At 35.0% G+C, this 20242-nt stretch overlaps 1 long non-coding RNA gene across 1 annotated transcript; it reads right to left on the bottom strand.

The window, feature by feature from the left end:
- Positions 1-6710: 6710 nt before the first annotated feature.
- Positions 6711-19991, bottom strand: LOC120085547 (uncharacterized). Its single transcript, XR_005483990.2, has 3 exons — positions 19548-19991; positions 8208-8334; positions 6711-7397 (listed from the first exon to the last, which is right to left on the bottom strand). It is a non-coding gene; the product is annotated as an uncharacterized LOC120085547 (long non-coding RNA).
- Positions 19992-20242: the final 251 nt, after the last annotated feature.

Genomic DNA, 20242 nt, shown 5'->3' with positions numbered 1-20242 from the left:
TTTTAACTTAATTTTTTTAAAAAGCAAAAACGTTAGTTTTTTTTTTAATCAAAAGGCACACTAATTTTTTTTTCTTTCAAATGTTATATACTTTAGTTTGTAATATCAGTACTTATTTACCAATTAAATTGTTTGGGTGAACCATATTTTGAAATTTGAACTTTATTCAAATTACAAACAAAATTCACAGTTTAGCTATGATATTGAAAATTAAAATGGGGTTTTAGGACACAAATCTCAACAATCAAATATAGACAAATATTATAAAAAAGGTTGTTTTGTATGAATTTTATTATAATTAAAATGATTAAAAACGAAGCAGACAATCTCCTACTCTATATCTAACATGTTCTCTCACTCACCTTAACAAAATGAGACATGTCTTGTAATCGTAGACATTCTAAGTGACTCAAACATCTTAGTTTGTAGAGTTATTTTATATAAATAAAAGTGATATTCATTAAAAGTCATCTTAGTCACTATCATGATGTTTTCTCTCTCTCGATGTGATTCTCCAAACAGTAGTATTTTCTAATTTCCTTAATATTAGTCTTTGCACTATTATTATTACAATAAAGAGTGATAGATTAAATAACCTATGGAAACCTTTCAAATCCTTAAGAAACTATTATAGTCATATAAGTTATTTTATTGCTTCACAAGCAAAAACCTTTAACTTGTATACCATCTTTCACCACTTGGTGTAAAAATATTCTTTAACATAGATTTCTTTAAATCTATTGAGAACGAGTATATCCAGTAAAGATATATTCTTAGCTTCATACATAAAAGTAAAACTTCTAATTTTTTTAGAGATACTTCTGGAGAAACTTTTAAATTTTCATACAATAGTCATACTATTGGATAAGCTGATATTAACGAACCAATTGTATATTAAATGTCAAGTCTCATTTATACATTAATTACCTCCTATTCATGGAAGATAATTAATCATATGTCCTCAACATTTGAGATATCTTAAGATATACTTAGAAGAAAAATAAATTCATTTTAGAATGATACATTAGCCTTCTGTTCTATGAAGTTTTACATCGAACACTTGTAAATAATTTTGTCAATATAAAATTCTTGAAACAAGGTTAATTTTATGTCCTTATAATATCCATTTGAACATATAAAACATACCAAATGCTTCCAAATCAAGTCAAACTTTTTATGTTAAATTGAAATCTTACACCATTGCCAACAATTAAAACTTCACCACCATAAAACATGAGAAAAATCCACTAAGCAATTAATGATTTATGAATGATTTCTTGTCTACACAATTTTGCAAACTTTTTTTTTTTTTTTTTTTTTCTTTTGATCTTTGAAAATAAATCTCATATCATTTATTTGGATGCATTCTTTAGAATTCTTTTCTTAAAAGAATTCGAAATATTCATTTTACATATCATATATGCAGCAATTAATAAAATAATACTTGAATACTCTAATTTGGCAACAAATGAGGAGGTTTACTCATAGTCTACTCTCTCCGATTAGGTTTATCCCTTTTCCATTTGTCTTATTAGAAGATCCATATCTTTTTATCTATACATTTTTTTTAGATTTATTTATATCTTATGAGTTTCATCTTATCAACAAGATTTGCAAGTCTAGACCAAGATGATGCATATAAACTCTATCTCGAAATTCATGACTTTGACTTATTAAATCTTTGTCAAAATTCCTCAGTGTGGCTTTGAGGATATAAACCTCAATTTTTAGTTTCTCATCTAATGTGAAAACTTTGACTACAATTAAGTCATTGTAAAGATTGAGTTATCTCATAACTCTTCAACTACGTGAAACTTATCCAATTCACGACTAAGGTTCCTTTGACCTTCACATATAATTAAATTTTTAACAACTTTGGTTAACTATTTACCTTCTTTACTTGGAACTAACTGATCAACACTATTACACCTTATTAGAAATCATGTGATCTTTTATATGACATTCCTAATTAAAAAAAAAAGAGAAGAAGATATTTGTCCTATAAATACCTTATTTTATTTAAAACTGTATAAAAGATCGTCTTCTTACTCCTGAGGGACATTCTACACCTAGGCATACATATGAACATATTTCATTTCTTTTTGGATTTGTTTCAACAAGTACGCTTAAACATTCTCAAATCCTGAAGTGCGTTGCAACCTAACTTTTCCACTATCCTATAATTTCAAAGTTATCTTGTAGCTAATTTTGAAAAACAAATACTATGCAATCTCTATTGCATATCTTAATTGGAGTTCGATAATGATGTACTATAACTATTCATTATTGATGTGATCATATCCAACACCATCTTGTTTCCTCTTACATCACAATTTTACAAAAATATAGTTGATGTTTAGAGTCAGGATACAATTCCATTTTCTATCGATTAATCCCATTACATAAGTTTCCCATTCTTCTGACTATGATTTGACCATAATCTTGTGATAGGCTTACCTAATTAATCTTCAATTCTAATCTCATTTTTCTTGAACTTTTTTTTTAAAAAAATTTAGACTAATATTGTATTAGGTAAAGATACTTAATACCCAAGATAATCATCAACTAGCTAGTGATGAAATATTCATGAATTTATTTGACTTTATTCATTCACCAGATCAACCACTTGTGTAAGAATATTTAAGACCAAAAAACTCTTTACCCTTGAGCCTTATCTAACAAGGTCTAATGATTATCTTGCATGAAAGACAATATTTACAAACATGTAGAGTAATTAATTATCATTTTTAAAGAATTATCTCTTGCAACTCTTTTCATTCTATTCGATCATAATCACAAAATAAATTAAATGAAATAAATTAACAAAATTAATTTGTATAAAACTTAGAGAGATAAATATACAAAAATAGGGGTACACATAATCATACTAAATAGTACAGAGATAAAATCTATATAAGTAAAAATTTAAATGTTTGGATAGTTTAGAAATTAAGAATGTGGAATGGTATATTTGGCTAATTATAAGGTCAATTGGTTTAGAATTAAGGGGTAGTTGCAAGAATAGTAAAAAAAAAAAAATACACTACAAAAATTATAAACCTAACGATGATTTTATGAAATTTACAAATATAAAAAAAAAAAGTATAATTCTTGTTTTTTATTATTCCACTTTTTTTTTTTTTTTTCTTTTTGATGTAACAACATTTATATCAATAATGCATATATATACTTTACATTTTACGTATCAATTAATTGATATACTTTATGTTTGATATATTAGTCCATTGATATACTTTATATTTTATAGATGGGTTAGTTATACAAATTATATATCAAATTTACTAGTCATTATACCAAATTTATTAGTCAACAAGTGCCCCTGCACTTGTTATTATTCATGAACTTAATTTGAATTCTTATTCATTTGTTTCAGAGTATTAATTTTCTAGTACATCATCATTAGCTTATAATGGTTCAATTTCTCGGGTTGGTAATCATTTTGAATGTATGTTGATAAACTATCGATACACAAATAATACAATTATAATTGAATTTTGAACAAGTGGTTATCTACTACTGATATACTAGGATAATTGCATTTTTAAGTAGTGATATAATAATGATATACAATGTTATACTTGAATTGAATTTTGAATTGACATTGATATACTACTAATACACCAATGTTATACTTGAAATGAATTTATAACGAGTGTTTATATACTACTGATACACCAATAATATATTTGTATGAATTTTTAATGATTACTAATATATTATTGATAAACTACTCTCAAATTTGAACTGAATTTCAAATAAATGTTGATAAACTATTGATACACCAATGTAATATACTTAGTATTGCATTTTGAATAAATGATGATGCATTATTGATACACTAATGATAGTATCAATATAAAATTAACATACCAAATGTTATACTTTAAGTATATTACATTTTGAATGATATATGTCATATTTGATATACCAACAATATCCTTGATATGCTTTTCTTTCTCTCTAGATTTGGTTTATCAATCAACCGATATACAAAATATGAAATATACATTATACAATTTATACACCGAATTAAATATAAATCACATGCCATAAAAATCATATCAAAACTTTGAAAATAGAACAAATTAGTTGATATATTTTATATTTGATATATTAGTTAATATAATTAAGGAGGATTTTCAAAAATAGAAAAATAAGGAAAATTATTTACACAAGTAGCAAAATTTAATTATTTTCTCCTTCTCTATCTTCAGAGTTCTCATCTTCATCTTCTCCTCCTTCTTCTCATTTTTCTTTTTCTTCAATCCATTTATAGTTTTGTTGCATTCAAAAATGTTAATTAGTTCTTATAGATCTTCTTTTTCTTCTCTATTTATAGTTTTGTTGCTAGTTTAAAAATGTTAATTAGAACGACAATGATAGACAATGGAAGACCAAATTACAGACGAAGTAATAGTAGTTTTTGATAATTTTGTTGCTAGTTTCAAAATAATAATTAGAATAATAATCATAACAATGGAAGGGTACTTGATAAAACAATATCATTATCTATTACAGATAAACACTGATAATTATCTATCACAGATAGATACTGATAGTTGTCTATCACTTTCTATCTGTGATAGACAATGGTAGTTTTCTATCATTATAAATAGTGATAGGCTACTATCAATTATCTACCAATAGATAATAATTTTGTTGTTATCAACTATACATTAGACACTACTATTGAATATGAAAATTTTGTTACTTTTAGATAGTTGTGATAATAATTTTGTTGCCATCAACTATACATTAGATGCTGCTATTGAATTTAAAAATTTTGTTACTTTTAGATAGTTGTGATATACATTGTTATCACTATCAATCACAGATAAACATTGATAGTAGTCTAGCATTGTCTATCAGTGATATATAGTGATAGTCTACTATCAATTGCCTATCAATAGATAATCATTTTGTTGTTGCTAGTTGTCAGTAGTTTTTTTATTGCTTTTAGATAGTTTATGATACATACACTAGACATTGTTATTGAAAATTTTGTTGCTTTTAGATAGTTGTAATAGACTTTGTTATCAATGTCCGTCAGAGATAGACGCTGATAGAAATCTATTAGTGTTTATCAGTGATCTATCATTTGGTAGAGGTTGATAGAAGTCTATTGAAAATTTCTCTATGATTAATGTAATTAAGATATACCATCAAAGTTAGATAATTTTTTTAATACATAAAAAATTAGCAACAAAATCTAAATAAGACCATCAAAATTGAATTAATCGAATGAAAACAACTTCATATCAAAATGAAACAACAAACATGACTTCCTCTATGATATGATTAGAATGATCATAGTATATTATTTGTATAAATGATATACTTTATATAAAATATACTAGTTTACTAATAAACCAAAAATAAAATATGTCAATTGATTGATATACCAAATATAATGTATATTAAATATACTAATTGATACACAAGTTAGGGCAAAAATGGAATACCAAAACAACTTAACTCAGATTTTAGTATATTTACAATTTAAAAAAAGCATTACTAGATTTGGTTACACCTTTATATATTTTCTAATATTCATTATAATTTTCTTAGAATTGAAGGTCTATAGTCTTTCATGAAGTTGGACGTTCAAATCTTCTTATAACTCAACACCCATATTAAAAGAAATTAAGAGATTTTAGAGAAAAGTTGAGATGAATATAATGCAAGCAAGGGAAATGGGGAGTGATATTTTGTATAAAGTTAACAACAAATTTAAGGATAAAATGAACATTGCACTCAAAAGTTATTTGGAAAACCTATGATTTAAGAGTCTCTTTAATAGAAGTACCCTATGATCTTTTCATGATTTTATTGTGCTTTAATTCACTGTATCAAAGAGCACTTGAATTTATATTTAAAAAAAAGGCAAAGAGAGCACTTGAATGGAGCATATAGAGCTTTATTATAGAGTTTAATTTGACACAAAATGTCTAATATGGACAAATTAAGCACATTACATCAAAGTTTTGATTCCACCAACTTTTGTTTAATTTTTAAACTCCCATTCATTAAATTTATTTTTATTTATTTATTTTAATTTTTACATTGTACCCAATTTAGTTATGCAAATTTTTCAAAAGAGAACTTACATATTTTTTAAACTCTAAACTCTTATGTTTCACTTTTCTTAAAATATAAGAAGATTACTAACGGGTTGAGAATATCTTTAGCTAGAGTTACATGGAAATGCGTTAGACTATGCGATCATGCTACAACCATGCACAACAAGTCATTTTCCAATGTAAATGCGATGCTCCTAAGTCTAGGACGCATGTGTTGAATGCAAAAGTGTCCATAGAGCTTATCCCTAAGTCTCTACTCTTATCCTATGTGATGATGAAAAATGCATAAAAGCATGGTGACCGCATACAATGATATCCTATCTCTAGGATGCATGTGATGCATTAATAGCAAACAGTGCTTATTCCTAAGCTCCTATCTCTTGATTATGCATTCTAATCTGACCCTCCCAAGCCTAGATTCTAACCTGACCTTCCCAAGTCTAGATCCTGTCCTTAGACTACCCTCTTGAGTATCTCTAATGGACGAATGAAGCACTCATAATACAAGATGATCGCATAGAGTGAAGATTCCCTAGTTGTGTTAGCTAAATTCTTCTCAACCCATTCAACTAATTTAGCCACTCATGCGTAAATAACAGAGAGTGAACATATATAGAGAAATAGCTTCCATTTCAATAAATGAGTGGAGTACAAAATAACAATGGAAGTTAAAGGTAGAGAGCCTGGTAGCAATTCCTTACTGACCGAGGCTTTTACACTGTAATCTCTATTCGATTCTAAAGATGTTCCCGCTTCCGTAGGCTTCGGCCCTCTCTCTGTCCTTGAAGCTTCCGGCGCTCTCACAAGCTTACCAGAACGATCGATTGGAACAACCTTCTCTCTTGCGTCTGCCTTAAAACAATAGAAACTATAAACAAGGGCGTACGAAACTACGAACTAAAGAATGTTGAACTACTGAACCCCTTTTCTGAAGGATGCCCTTGGTATTTATATAGCATCCAAAGTGAACGGTGACTTCTCTCTCATGATTGCACAGATGGGACGACTTTAATTTTTGACTGATGCGCCAAATATTTGTCATCGAAAAGCTGAATGTACTTATGATCGTTATCAGCAGTCAACTTAAATTCGGATTCGATTGTCATCAGCTTTCTGTTCCAACGCGATTAATTAGCCTTTCACCGAGATGCATTCACCATGTTGCACTGACCAAATTGCGGTGATCCTTCTCGGATAAATATTTGTGAACACAATCATCGCAAAGCCTTGAGGTGAAGTTATGCTCGACCAATGATTTCCTATGATCGCAATTCTTGCACTGCGTCAATGCATATTCTGCATAAAAACACTAAAATCAAATGTTCTTATGCGATAAACGCATGCGACTGTAATATTATGAAATTGATGCATGATGGACCCAATTTAACATGTTTTATCAATGCAATCCAACATTGTTTAAGAACTTAGCACTATGATAACATACATTTTTGCCCGTTATCACACCCCCAAATTTAAACAATGCTTGTCCTTAAGCATAGGCTAAAGACTTCCTTTAGCAAGTCAACCACAATGTTCTTTTCCTAGATTTCTCAAGGATACTTTGTTCAAATCCTATATACCAAAGTTTTCTTAAACCTTATTCAAGTCTCTTCTTAAAATATTTCTAAGACCTAGGGACTGCAAGCTTAACTTTCAAAAGGACTTTACTAATTTCCGGAACATTGTATGATTTATTTCAAAAAGAATTTTTTTTTAGAGAATAGCAAGGTCGAAAATAAATACCTCACCCCTAAATTTAAAATGCGGCAATGTCCTCATTGCAAAAAAAAATTGAAATGAGTCATGCGATGTTCTTAGAAAGTTTCGTAAAGAGAGTTTGAAAGAAAACTAGAAAACCCCTAACTTCTAGAAATATTTTATGAGGTGACTATCTTAAAGTTAAGATGACTCTAGTATATACGAAAGAAATGATAGCATGTTTTTTATCATTGAAATCATACTTGGCAAAGAAACAACATGCGGTAACTCACTAAATTTTATCTATGTCAAATGATTGTGGTAATCAAAGAGGATGCGTTGATGAGACTTTTAAACTAAAATCCGATGCGATAGCGCAAAATTTGAAATAAAGGATAAGGAAGAAACCCAAATTTACGCTGTCGTGCGCATTGTGCATTGACGCATCCATCTTTGTGGCGATCTTTCTTTTTTGGATTGTGGTGATCGAGTGAGATAATTTGTTGCTTCATGTAACATCTCTGCAATTCTGTGCCTTAATCGTTGTAAACAAGCAAAGAGAGGGTCACATGATTTTTTTTTTAAAATATATATATATATATATATATATAGAGAGAGAGAGAGAGAGAGAGAGAGAGAGAGAAAAGTAGTAATAAGTGAAATACAGATAGATAAATGATAATTAAAGTGACGAAGGAATGAGAGTTCAAGAATCAAATAAAGGGTATTCCGGGGTTTTTCAGCTTTATGAAGACATTTTCTGACTGGAAATCACCTTCGCAATATGCCTTCACTCGCTGTCCATTAACCTTAAATGTACGGTTTCCATCTTCAGTGATCAGCTCCACCGCACCATGTTGGAATATTTCTTTAATGATGAAGGGTCCAGACCAGTGTGATTTTAATTTTCCCGGGAAGAATCGTAGAGGTGAGTTGAAGAGTAAGACCTTTTGCCCGACTTGGAGGTTCTTACCGCATATGCGTTTGTCGTGCCAGTGCTTGGTGCGTTCTTTGTAAATCTTCGCATTTTCATATGCGTTAATCCTCCATTCTTCTAGCTCGACCAGTTGTATTTTTCGCGCTTCTCCTGCTTTCTTCAAATCAAAGTTCAGCTTCTTTACCACCCACAGTGCCTTATATTACAGCTCCAAAGGCAAATGACACGCCTTACCAAATACCAACGCATATGGAGACATACCTATGGGTGTTTTAAATGCAGTCTGGTATGCCCATAACGCATCGTTAAGCTTTGTTGCCCAATCCGTTCGTGAAGGCCTTACTACCTTCTCAAGTATTAGCTTAATTTCTCGATTGGACACTTCGGCCTGACCATTCGTTTGCGGATGGTATGCGGTGGCCACTTTGTGGAGGATGTTGTATTTGCGCAGCAGCTCCTTGATATTACGGTTGATAAAGTGGGATCCTTCATCACTTATGATGGCACGGGGAGTGCCAAAACGAGTGAAAACACGTTTCTTCAGAAACTGGGAGACGACCGCCGTATCGCTTGCGGCGCATGCTATTGCCTTTACCCACTTGGATATATAATCGACGGCTAATAAAATATAACGTTTACCATTCGAGGGAGGGAATGGTCCCATGAAATCATTCCTCCATACTTCGAACAATTCAAGCTCCAAGATGGTGTTCATTGGCATTGCACGTTTTCATGAAATGTTACCTGTGCGTTGGCACCCATCACACTTCATTACATAGTCAACTGCATCCTTAAACAATGTAGGCCAAAAGAATCCACTCTGTAAAATTTTGGCTGCAGTGCGCTGCCCTCCAAAGTGCCCACCATATGGTGAGTCGTGACATTGTGATAATATGCATTGTTGAGCAGCATTTGGTACGCATAATTGAAAAATCTGGTCTGCCCCTCTTTTATACAGATTCGACTCATCCCAATAATAATGTCTGCATTCATGTTTGATCTTCTTCTGTTGGTGGTAGGTGTAATCTTCAGGAAATTGCTCGCAAACCAAATAATTGACTATGTCGGCATACCAGGGAAATTCTTCAATATGGAACAGTTGCTCATTCGGGAATACTGCACTCACCTCAGACTCATTGTGGTCAACTTAAGGATTTTCCAGTCTAGGCAAGTGATCCGCAACTTGGTTCTCTATTCCCTTCCGATCAATTATTTCTATATCAAATTCTTGAAGGAGGAGAACCCATTTGATCAACCTCGGCTTTTGTGTCCTTCTTTGTCATTAAGTACTTTATTGTCAAATGATCAGTATGGATGAGTACCCTTGTTCCCAACAGATATGCCCAAAATTTTTCCAACGCAAAAATTACTGCAAGAAGCTCTTTCTCTATGGTGGTATAATTTGTTTGAGTAGAATTTAATGTTTTACTTGCATATGCGATGGGGTGTAAGATTGTTTTTCTCTTTTGCGCTAAAGCTGCTCCCATCGCATGCCCGCTTTCATCGCATATTATTTCAAAAGGAAGTGTCTAGTCCGGTGCAATCAGTACGGGTGCGGTAATCAGCGCATTCTTCAAAACTTGAAATGCGTTAAGGCAGTTGTTGTCAAAATCGAATTTTTTGTCAGCCTCTAACAACGCACTCAACGGTCGTGCTATTTTCGAAAAATCTTTGACAAAGCATCTGTAGAATCCTGCGTGCCCTAAGAAGTTTCGTACAACCTTCACGCTTGTTGGAGGTGGAAGTTTTTCAATTGCTTCGATTTTTGCTTTGTCCACCTCCAATCCTTCCCGAGAAACCTTGTGTCCCAACACTATGCCTTCATTCACCATGAAATGACATTTTTCCTAGTTAAGCACCAGATTCGTCTCTTTGCATCTCTTCAGTATCTTCTTTAAGTTGGCTAGACATACTTCATAGGTGTTCCCTTAAACAGAGAAGTCGTCCATAAAGATTTCAATAGAGTCCTTGAGATCGTCTGAAAAGATGGCCATCATGCACCTTTGGAACGTGCTTGGTGCATTGTAGAGGCCAAACGGCATGTGGTGAAAAGTAAATGTCCCATATGGGCAGGTGAATATGGTCTTGTCTTGGTCTTCTGGAGCTATCATGATCTGGTTGTACCCGACATAACCATCTAGAAAGCAATAAAAGTCATTTTCAGCTAGACGATCTAGCATTTGATCAATGAATGGCAGAAAGAAATGATCTTTCTTTGTGGCTGCATTCAGCTTGCGGTAATCCATACAAATGCGCCACCCAGTGATGGTCCTTTGCAGTATTAATTTATTGTTTTCATTCAGGACTACCGTCATGCCACCCTTTTTCGGCACACACTGCATGGGGCTGACCCACGTGCTATCTGCTATAAGATAGATAAAGCCCGCATCTAGCCATTTAATGATTTTCTTCTTGATGACCTCTTTCATCGCAGGGTGAATCTACGTTGATGTTCGATCATTGCTTTGTGGTCCTCTTCAAGACAAATGCGGTGCATACAGTATGTTGGGCTAATTCCTCTGATGTCGTCGAGCGTCCAGCCAATTTCTCGCACATGCTTCCTTAGAATGCTCATCAATGCATTCTCTTGGTCTTCGTTCAACTTAGAGAAAATAATAACAGGCATCTTCTCATTCTACCCCAAAAATGTGTACTTTAAATGGGTTGGTAAGGTCTTTAATTCCAGTGTTGGTGGTTCTACTAGGGAAGGTTGCGTTGTTTTTCTTTCTTCTTTTTCTGTTGGCTCTTCTTCTTGATTTGCGATCATTTCTTCTTCCTTGCTTGTTTTTCTCATGATCACATTACAGGCAGCAACGGATGCGTTGGCATCCCCTTATTCATTCTCTTCATCAAATTTTTCTTCTTCAATCGAATTCTGGTCATCATCTGAGTCATGCAGGTCTTTTTCATTCGGAAACTTCATGGCACGAATTATGTTAAACTTGAGCTTCTGTTCGTTGATACTCAAGGTGATTTTCCCTTTATGCACATCAATCTGATCACGACATGTTGATAGAAATGGTCGCCTCAGAATGATGGGCATATCTTTGTCGGCCTCGTAGTCCAAAATGATGAAGTCGGCTGGTAGGATAAATTTGTCAATGGTTATCAACACGTCTTTCACCTTTTCCTCTGGATGCACCAGAGATCTATCGGCTAGTTGGAGAGTCACCGCTGTGGGTACAAGTTGCCCCATATTCAGCTGCCTAAAAATTGACAGAGGCATCAAATTTATGCTGGCTCCCAGGTCACACAAAGCTTGCCCGATGTACAGTCCTCCTATGGAGCAAGGAATAGTAAAGCTCCCAGGATCGCTCATCTTCGGTAGAATGATTAATTTCGAACTTTGCATTAAAGCCACCGTGGCAAACTTACCAGCCCCCCTCTTTTTAGTTACCATATCTTTCAGAAACTTTGCGTAGGCAGGAATTTCCTCAATCACTTCACTGAAAGGAATATTAATATGTAATTGTTTTAACATAAACAGAAAGTGTTGGTACTGTACCTCTTCATTCTTTTTCTTCCTTAGTCTTTGTGGGAAAGGGGGTAACTGTACTTTTACGGTTCCCGTGTCAGTTAGCTTTAAGGTCGATGCAACCTCCAGTTCTACTGCTTCTTTTTCTCCTTTATCTTCTTGCATCACCGCAATTTCAGGTTCAGCCGCAATGGGAGCTGTCCGACTATGCTCCATCTTTTCTCCTTCCACAGTCTTCCCACTTCGCAATGGACATTGCTCTTTACCTGAGCCCCCCGGGTTGCGTGGGAGTTCTGTTAAACTCAGCAGAGCCCCTTGCGGTCTACTCTTTAGCTCACTCGCAATCTGGCCCATATGGAATTCTAGATTGCGGATGGACGTAGCCTGACTTTGAAACACAGTTTCGTTTTTCTCTATATATTGCTTCAATAGGCTTTCCAAAGAAGAGGATTGCGGTGGTTGTGAGCTACTTGCTTGATTGCTCATTTGACCGTTGTTACGTGGGAAGAATCCTGGTGGCCCCTCTTTCTGCGCAACTGGTTGGAAATTCTGTTTCTGATTCTTCCAAGCAAAATTGGGGTGGTTTCTCCACCCGGAGTTGTAGGTATTCGAAAATGGATTATTTTTTACAAAGTAACGGATTGTGGATTTTGAGGGTAATCTTCCATCGCGTGCTCATCACCGCAAGTCGCACACCTTGCGATGTTTTGACTGATTGCATTGATTTGCCCGTTTTGCGATGTTGGGCTGCTGATCGCAATTCTCTGGATTAAGTTCATCATTACGGTCATCTGAATAGCATCATTACTTGCGTCATTGTCTTTGATTCTCAATCTCTGGTCACTCTCTCTCCAATCTTCCTGGTTCTTAGAGATGCGATCCAATATATTCTTTACCTCGTCATACGTTTTATCAAGAAGACCACCAGCGGTTGTCGCATTGGCAGCGGTCTGCGAAGCGAGATTCAAACCATGATAAAAAATTTCCATTTGAAGGTAGTATGACAAACCATTGTGTGGACAATCCCTGACCAACCTTTTAAACCTTGCCCAGGCATCGCTGAGCGATTCATCCATGTCTTGTTCAAAGTTTGTAATGAGTTTTCTTCATCTTACATTCTCAGTAGGTGGAAAGTATTTCTTCATAAACTTCTCCACGATCTATTCCTAAGAAGTGATCTCTCCCGACTCGAGAGAATATGCCCATTTCCTAGCCTGATCATGGAGAGAAAATGGGAATAAAGTTAGTCAAACTTCTTCGACCGAGATGTTCGGGAACATAAAAGTATTGCAGATTTCAATAAAGCTTTAGAGGTGGGCATGCGGGTTCTTGCCACGCCTTCCTCCGAATTGTCCTGCAATCTGGATCATCTGTAGCATCACCAATTTCATTTCGAATCGGCTTCCATCAAGGGCAGGCCTCATGATTCCTGAAGAGAAATCATAAAGGTTTGGCGATGCATAGTCCCTAATAGATCTATTGCGATCGTTTGCCAGCAGGATTGGATTCGCCATGACATTATTATCGTTTGGTGCTCCGTTTCCAGATTGCTCCGCCATCTCTTCTTTATCTGATTGTGGTTGTTGTTGGTGGTCTCTCAGTCTCTGTCTAAATTTCCTCTCAATCTCTGAGTCATAATTCACTAGAGATTGAAAGTCTGCAAAGAAATAAGAAAAACTACTGTTAGCACACTATTTTGCCAAAGTCCACGACAACGGCGCCAAAAACTTGATGCTTGATTTTTGTGAAGTGAATTATGGATGATATGCGATGGTTAAATTGCATTGTGCACTCAAGTTTCCTCAGCGAAATCCAGGTGTAAATTCCATCGAGTTTCCTGGTAAGTCCATGGTCGAACACAGGGACTTGTGAAAACAGGTTGCGTTGGTAATTTTTATGAAAACTTTGCGGTGGCCAAATAAATAAATTGTTGGTTTGTTATTGATTGCATTAATGAAAAAGTAAACAAATGCAGTAGATTTGAGAAAAGTCAGTTGTGTGATAGATACACTGAGTATGCGGATGAATGGGTTGAGAAGATCTTTAGCTAGAGTTACTTGGGAATGAGTCAGACTATGTGATCATGCTACAACCATGCACAACAAGTCATTTTCCAATGTAAATGCGATGCTCCTAAGTCTAGGACGCATGTGTTGAATGCAAAAGTGTCCATAGAGCTTATCCCTAAGTCTCTACTCTTATCCTATGCGATGATGCAAAATGCATAAAAGCATGGTGACCGCATACAATGATATCCTATCTCTAGGATGTATGCGATGCGTTAATAGCAAACAGTACTTATTCCTAAGCTCCTATCTCTTGATTATGCGTTCTAATCTGACTTCCCGAGCCTAGGTTCTAACCTGCTCTTCCCTAGCCTAGATCCTGTCCTTAGACTACCTTCCCAAGTATCTCTAATGGACGAATGAAGCACTTATAATACAAGATGATCGCATAGAGTAAAGATTCCCTAGTTGTGTTAGCTAAATGCTTCTCAACCCATTCAACTAATTTAGCCACTCATGCGTAAATAACAAAGAATGAACAGATATAGAGAAATAGCTTCCATTTCAATAAATAAGTGGAGTACAAAATAACAATAGAAGTTAAAGGTAGAGAGCTTGGTAGCAAGTCCTTGTTGACCGAGGCTTTTACACTGTCATCTCTATTTAGCTTCCGTAGGCGTCGCCCCTCTCTCTATCCTTGAAGCTTCTGGTGCTCTCCCAAGCTTACTAGAACGATCGATCGGCACAACCTCCTCTCTCGTGTCCGCCTTAAAACGATAGAAACTATAAACAAGGATGTATGAAACTACGAACTAAAGAATGGTGAACTGTTGAACCCCTTTTCTGAAGGATGCCCTTGGTATTTATAAAGCATCCAATGTGAACGACAGCTTCCCTCTCATGATTTCGCAGATGGGATGGCTTTAATTCCTAACTGATGCGCTGAATATTTGTCACTGAAAAGCTGAATGTACTTGTGATCGTTATCAGCTGTCAACTTAAATTCGGATTCGACTGTCATTAGCTTTCTGTCCCATCACGATTAATTAGCCTTTCACCTAGATGCGCTCACCATGTTGTGCTGACCAAGTTGCGGCGATCCTTCTCGGGCGAATATTTGCGAACACGATTATCGCAAAGCCTTGCGGTGAAGTTGCGCTCGACCAATGATTTCCTATGATAGCAATTCTTACATTGCATCAACGCATATTCTGCATAAAAATACTAAAATCAACTGTTCCTATGCGATGAACGCATGCGATCGCAATATTATGAAATTGATGCTTGATGGACACAATTTAACATGTTTTATCAATGCAATCCAACATTGTTTAAGAACTTAGCACTATGATAACGTGCATTTCTTTCCGTTATCACACACACCACGTGGGATGATGAACTTCAGATCTAGAGACACATGATTATCGTATCATGTTTGGGTGCTTATTTATCAAACCGAGAGTATAAGCCACAGAAAAATAACTGAAGAGGGAGCAGCAGATTCTGGCTGTGGCGCTTCGATAGGACAAGCTTCACCCACGATCAGATCCGGGTTGGCTGTGGTGCTTCGATAGAATGAGCAGCAGATCTGGACGACTGGGTGCGGCGGCGTGGGTTGCATGACAAACAGACCTGCACGGAAGCCAGATCTACACCACGACAGACTCTTCACCCATGATCAACGAACGAATGGCAAGGGTTTGGAAGAGAGAAGTGAGAAAAAAGAGGGTCTGAAGAGGGAAGTGTGAGAATGAGAGAAAAAAGAAAATAGGGGGAGAGTAAAGAGGAAAAATGAAAAAAATTTGGGGAAAATAGAAAGTGAGAGGATAAATTAAGCGAGTCTTTAATGTCGGTTTAAAACCGACATTAAAGGTACTCTTATAATGTCGGTTTAAAACCTATATTAAAGATCCGCTTTAGAAAAAACAAAATCGACGTTATACATCCGATTTCACTTTTTTCAACCGACATTAAAGCCCAAAATTCTTGTAGTGGAAGGAAGAATCATTATATAAAAGACTTCAAGAAGCTCAAGGAACATGGAAAGGAAGATATCTTTATTGGGGAGGATGGACTTAGTTTCACATAAGTCCTAGTTACCATTAAGGAAAAAGCAAAAGACCATAGAGGAAAGGAGGATTGGGTGTTGGATTTAGGCTACACTTGTCATATGACATCATAAAAAGCATGGCTTGTTTCCTACAAATCATGGAATGGTGGTTCCATATTCATGGGAGATAATCATGGTTGTAAAGTGACTGGAATAGGCTCAGTGGTACTCAAACTCCAAGACAATAGGGACATACTTCTAAAGGAAGTGAGACATGTTCCTTAGCTGAGAAGGAATTTGATATTTACGGGAATGCTTGATGATCAGGCTGCTATTTTGTTGGAAGGAATGGGAATTTGGAGATCTTAAAGGAAGGAAGAATTGCTTTTACTGAAACAAAGTCCAATGGACTTTATTTTGTGAAGAATGTCACCTTGCCAGTTCAATCTTGTGTTGTTTAGAATGACAAGGCGGACAAGTTTGACTTATGGCAAGAAGGCTCTCACACATAAGTGAGAAAGGTATTCTATAACTTTAGAGACAAGGGCTAATTAAGTCCAGAGGTAGTAAGAGACTGAACTTTTGTGAACAATGTGTGTTTGGAAAGTAAAAAAGGTAGAAATTTTTGAAAGGGAACTCAGTCTACCACTAGAATTCTTAGGTACATACATGCTGACTTGTGGTGACCAACAAAGACTCCCTCATAGAGTGGTCCAAGGTATTTCCTTTCCTTAATAGATGATTTCTCAAGAAAAGTTTGGGTGTTTATGCTAAAAATTAGAGACCAAACTTTTGACAAATTTAAGAGCTGAAAATCTATTGTTGAGAATCAATCTAATAAGAAAATAAAATACCCGAGAATAGACAATGGACCAGAGTTCGTAGGCAATGACTTTAATAATTTTTGTGCTGAGAATGGAATAACTAGGCACAAAACAGTAGCCTATACACTACAATAAAATGGAGTGGCTGAAAGGATGAACAAAACTATCCTAGAAAGGGTCAGATGCATGATTTCATAAGCTAAAGTGGCAGATTCTTTTTAGGCAGAGGCAGTGGCTACAACTTGTTTTACAATCAATAGAAGTCCTTGCAGAACTATTGATTTTAAAACACCTAAGGAGGTTTGGTTAAGGCATCCCCTTAACTTTTGATTCCTAAAGCCTTTTGGCTGCGTGGGCTATATCCATGCCAGACAAGGGAAAGTTCAACCAAGTGCAGTGAAATGTTTGTTCATTGGCTATCCAGAAAGAACTAATCGGTTCAAGTTTGTGGGATTTAAGATCTAATCAAAGTGTTATCGACAGAGATGTGGTATTTAGAGAAGAAATGCTCTATATAGATTACAAAGATCCTAAATCAGTCAAATCTGATGATGGAACAATGACTCAAGACCATTATGAGGTGAAACTTTCTAATACTCATAAGATTCCTTCAAATCTCCTTCAAACTGATCACCCTGATCAACTTGAAGAAAAAGAGACAGAAATAGAGGTAGAAACTCAAGAACCCCAACCACAGGACCTAACAGACTACACTCTAACAAGAGACAGAAACAGAAGAGAAAGGAGACCATCTCAGAGATACAGAGAAGATGATTATGTCGCTTTTGCAAATCTATGTGATGATTTAGAGGATGATGAACCAAGGAACTATAAAAAAGCCATCAAGAATAAAGAGAAGAAACAGTGGGTGAAGGCCATGAATAGTGAAATGAACTCCCTATATAGAAATAAAACTTGGATCATAACTTTTTTACCTCCTAAATAGAAAGTAGTAACCTGTAAGTGGATCTTCAAAAAGAAACTAGGGAAACCAGATGAAGGTAGAGTCAGGTTTAAATCTTGATTGACGGCTAGAGGGCACACTCAAAGAGAAAGGTTGGACTATAATGACATACTTTCTGTTATGGTGAAACACACTTCTATTAGAGTATTTCTAGCTATGTTGTCTTGTAAAAATTTAGAACTAGAGTAACTAGATGTTACTACAACCTTCGTACATGGGAAGCTAGAAGAGACTATCTCTTAGGTGCAAAAAGAAAGGGGCAAAAGACCATGTGTGCCTACTGAAAAAATCTCTTTATGGACTCAAGCAGTCTCTTAGGTGCTGGTATAAACATTTTGATGAATTTATCTCAACCCTACAGTTCAGAAGTAGTAGTTATGACTCTTGTGTTTATATAAGAGAAGGGTCAAACAAGGAAAAGTATATCTTCTTCTTTATATTGGTGATATGTTGTTGGTTGGCAGTTATATGAATGAACTAGATAAAATTAAAACTCATTTGAGTAAGGAGTTTGACATGAAAGACCCAGGGGCTGCAAGGAAGATTATAAGCATGGAGATCTTCAAAGATAGAAGCAAAGGAGGGTCGTTCCTTTGCCAATTAGAATACCCCTCCAAAATTCTAAAAAGATGTAATATGACTGAAGTTAAGGCTGTGAGTACCCATCTTACTCAACGTTTCAAACTCTCATCCCAAGATTCTCCCATTACTGAAGATCATAAGAAAGCAATGGAGAGAATCCCCTATTCTAATGCTACAGATAGCCTCATGTACCTAATGATGTGCACTAGACTTGATTTAGCTCACTGTTCCAGCTTAGTGAGCATGTATATGAGCAATCCAGGGAAAGCACATTAGGAAGCTACTAAATGGTTATTCAGATACCTAGTGGGTACTCAAAAGAAGGGTCTCTTATATAGACACCTTGATTCAACTAGCCTAAGTTTAATGGGCTAATCTGACACAGATTTTGCTGGAGATCTAGACAAGAGAAGATCATTAACAAGTTATGTTTTCCAACTTGGAGTTAATACTATCAGCTAGAAATCGAATCTACAGTTTATTGTAGCGCTATCTACTATAGAGGTAGAGTTCATTGCATTAATAGAAGTTGTAAAAGAAGCTAAGTGTTTACATTATCAGACTTCGGTTTTAATAAGAAAACAGTAAACATAAAATGTGACAACCAAAGTGCAATATACTTAACAAAGAACCCTCAATTTCATGACAAAACAAAGCATATGGATATTGAAACGCATTTTTATTAGAAATGAAATAGAGAAAGGTGAAATCAGAATAGAAAAAGTCAAGACAGAAGAGAACTTATCTAATTGTTTGACCAAAACAGTGGTTCGTTCCAAACTCGACTACTGTTTAGATCTACTAAGATTAGTTCGCTCAACAGAAAAATAAAACAATCAGAGAAAATACAAAGGTATAAGAAATCTTTAGCTCAAGGTGGAGAGTTGTAAGAAGATGAGCTAAAATTTACCTCTGAATAGCTCAAGATACAGCCGAAACTTCCTCTTCCAACTCACCTCTCAGCAGAAACAGAAACAACTGTTAGAAAAATTAGCTGAAACAAACCAACAGTGTAGTAAACTAACTCTCTGCTTATAAATATAGTGAACTATTAAATCAATCAATGTATGTTGAAACATCAGTTTGAATCAGAGAGAAAAGAGATTTGTAATATACACCTTAAAAGCTTGAATAAAGAGATCTTCATACCTTTATAGAGTGGACATAGGTCTTCAAGACCAAACCACTATAATCCTTTTGTTCCTCTTCCTCTCCTTTCTACATTTTTTGTATTGCATGTTGAAGATCTTCATTCCCTTCTTCGATGTCTTTAGAAAACCTCAAGAATGCATAGAGAGAAAGAAAAACGAGAGAGTTAGATTCTAGAGAGAGAGAACAAAATCTGAAATGATATGATCTGAAGAGATAAATGTGATGTTTTATCCTTTAGAATGGTTTAGATACGTGGCTCATTTTCTTCCACACAAGTCACCTACCACCAAATTGTTTTTGGGTCGAATTGGTCGTTGAATATCAGAGTGGGCCTAATTTTTAATTCCAGATTATTATAATAGATGGCCCACCGCTTTAACAGTTAATGTTTGAGACAAGAACAATAATAGAAAATTAAGTCACAGCAAATGTGACAAATCCATAATTTTCATA

Source organism: Benincasa hispida, chromosome 9 (genome assembly GCF_027475165.1).
Source record: "Benincasa hispida cultivar pf3 chromosome 9, pf3_genome.v1.1, whole genome shotgun sequence".
Lineage (NCBI taxonomy): Eukaryota > Viridiplantae > Streptophyta > Magnoliopsida > Cucurbitales > Cucurbitaceae > Benincasa > Benincasa hispida.
This window is presented reverse-complemented; position numbering and strand designations above follow the sequence as displayed.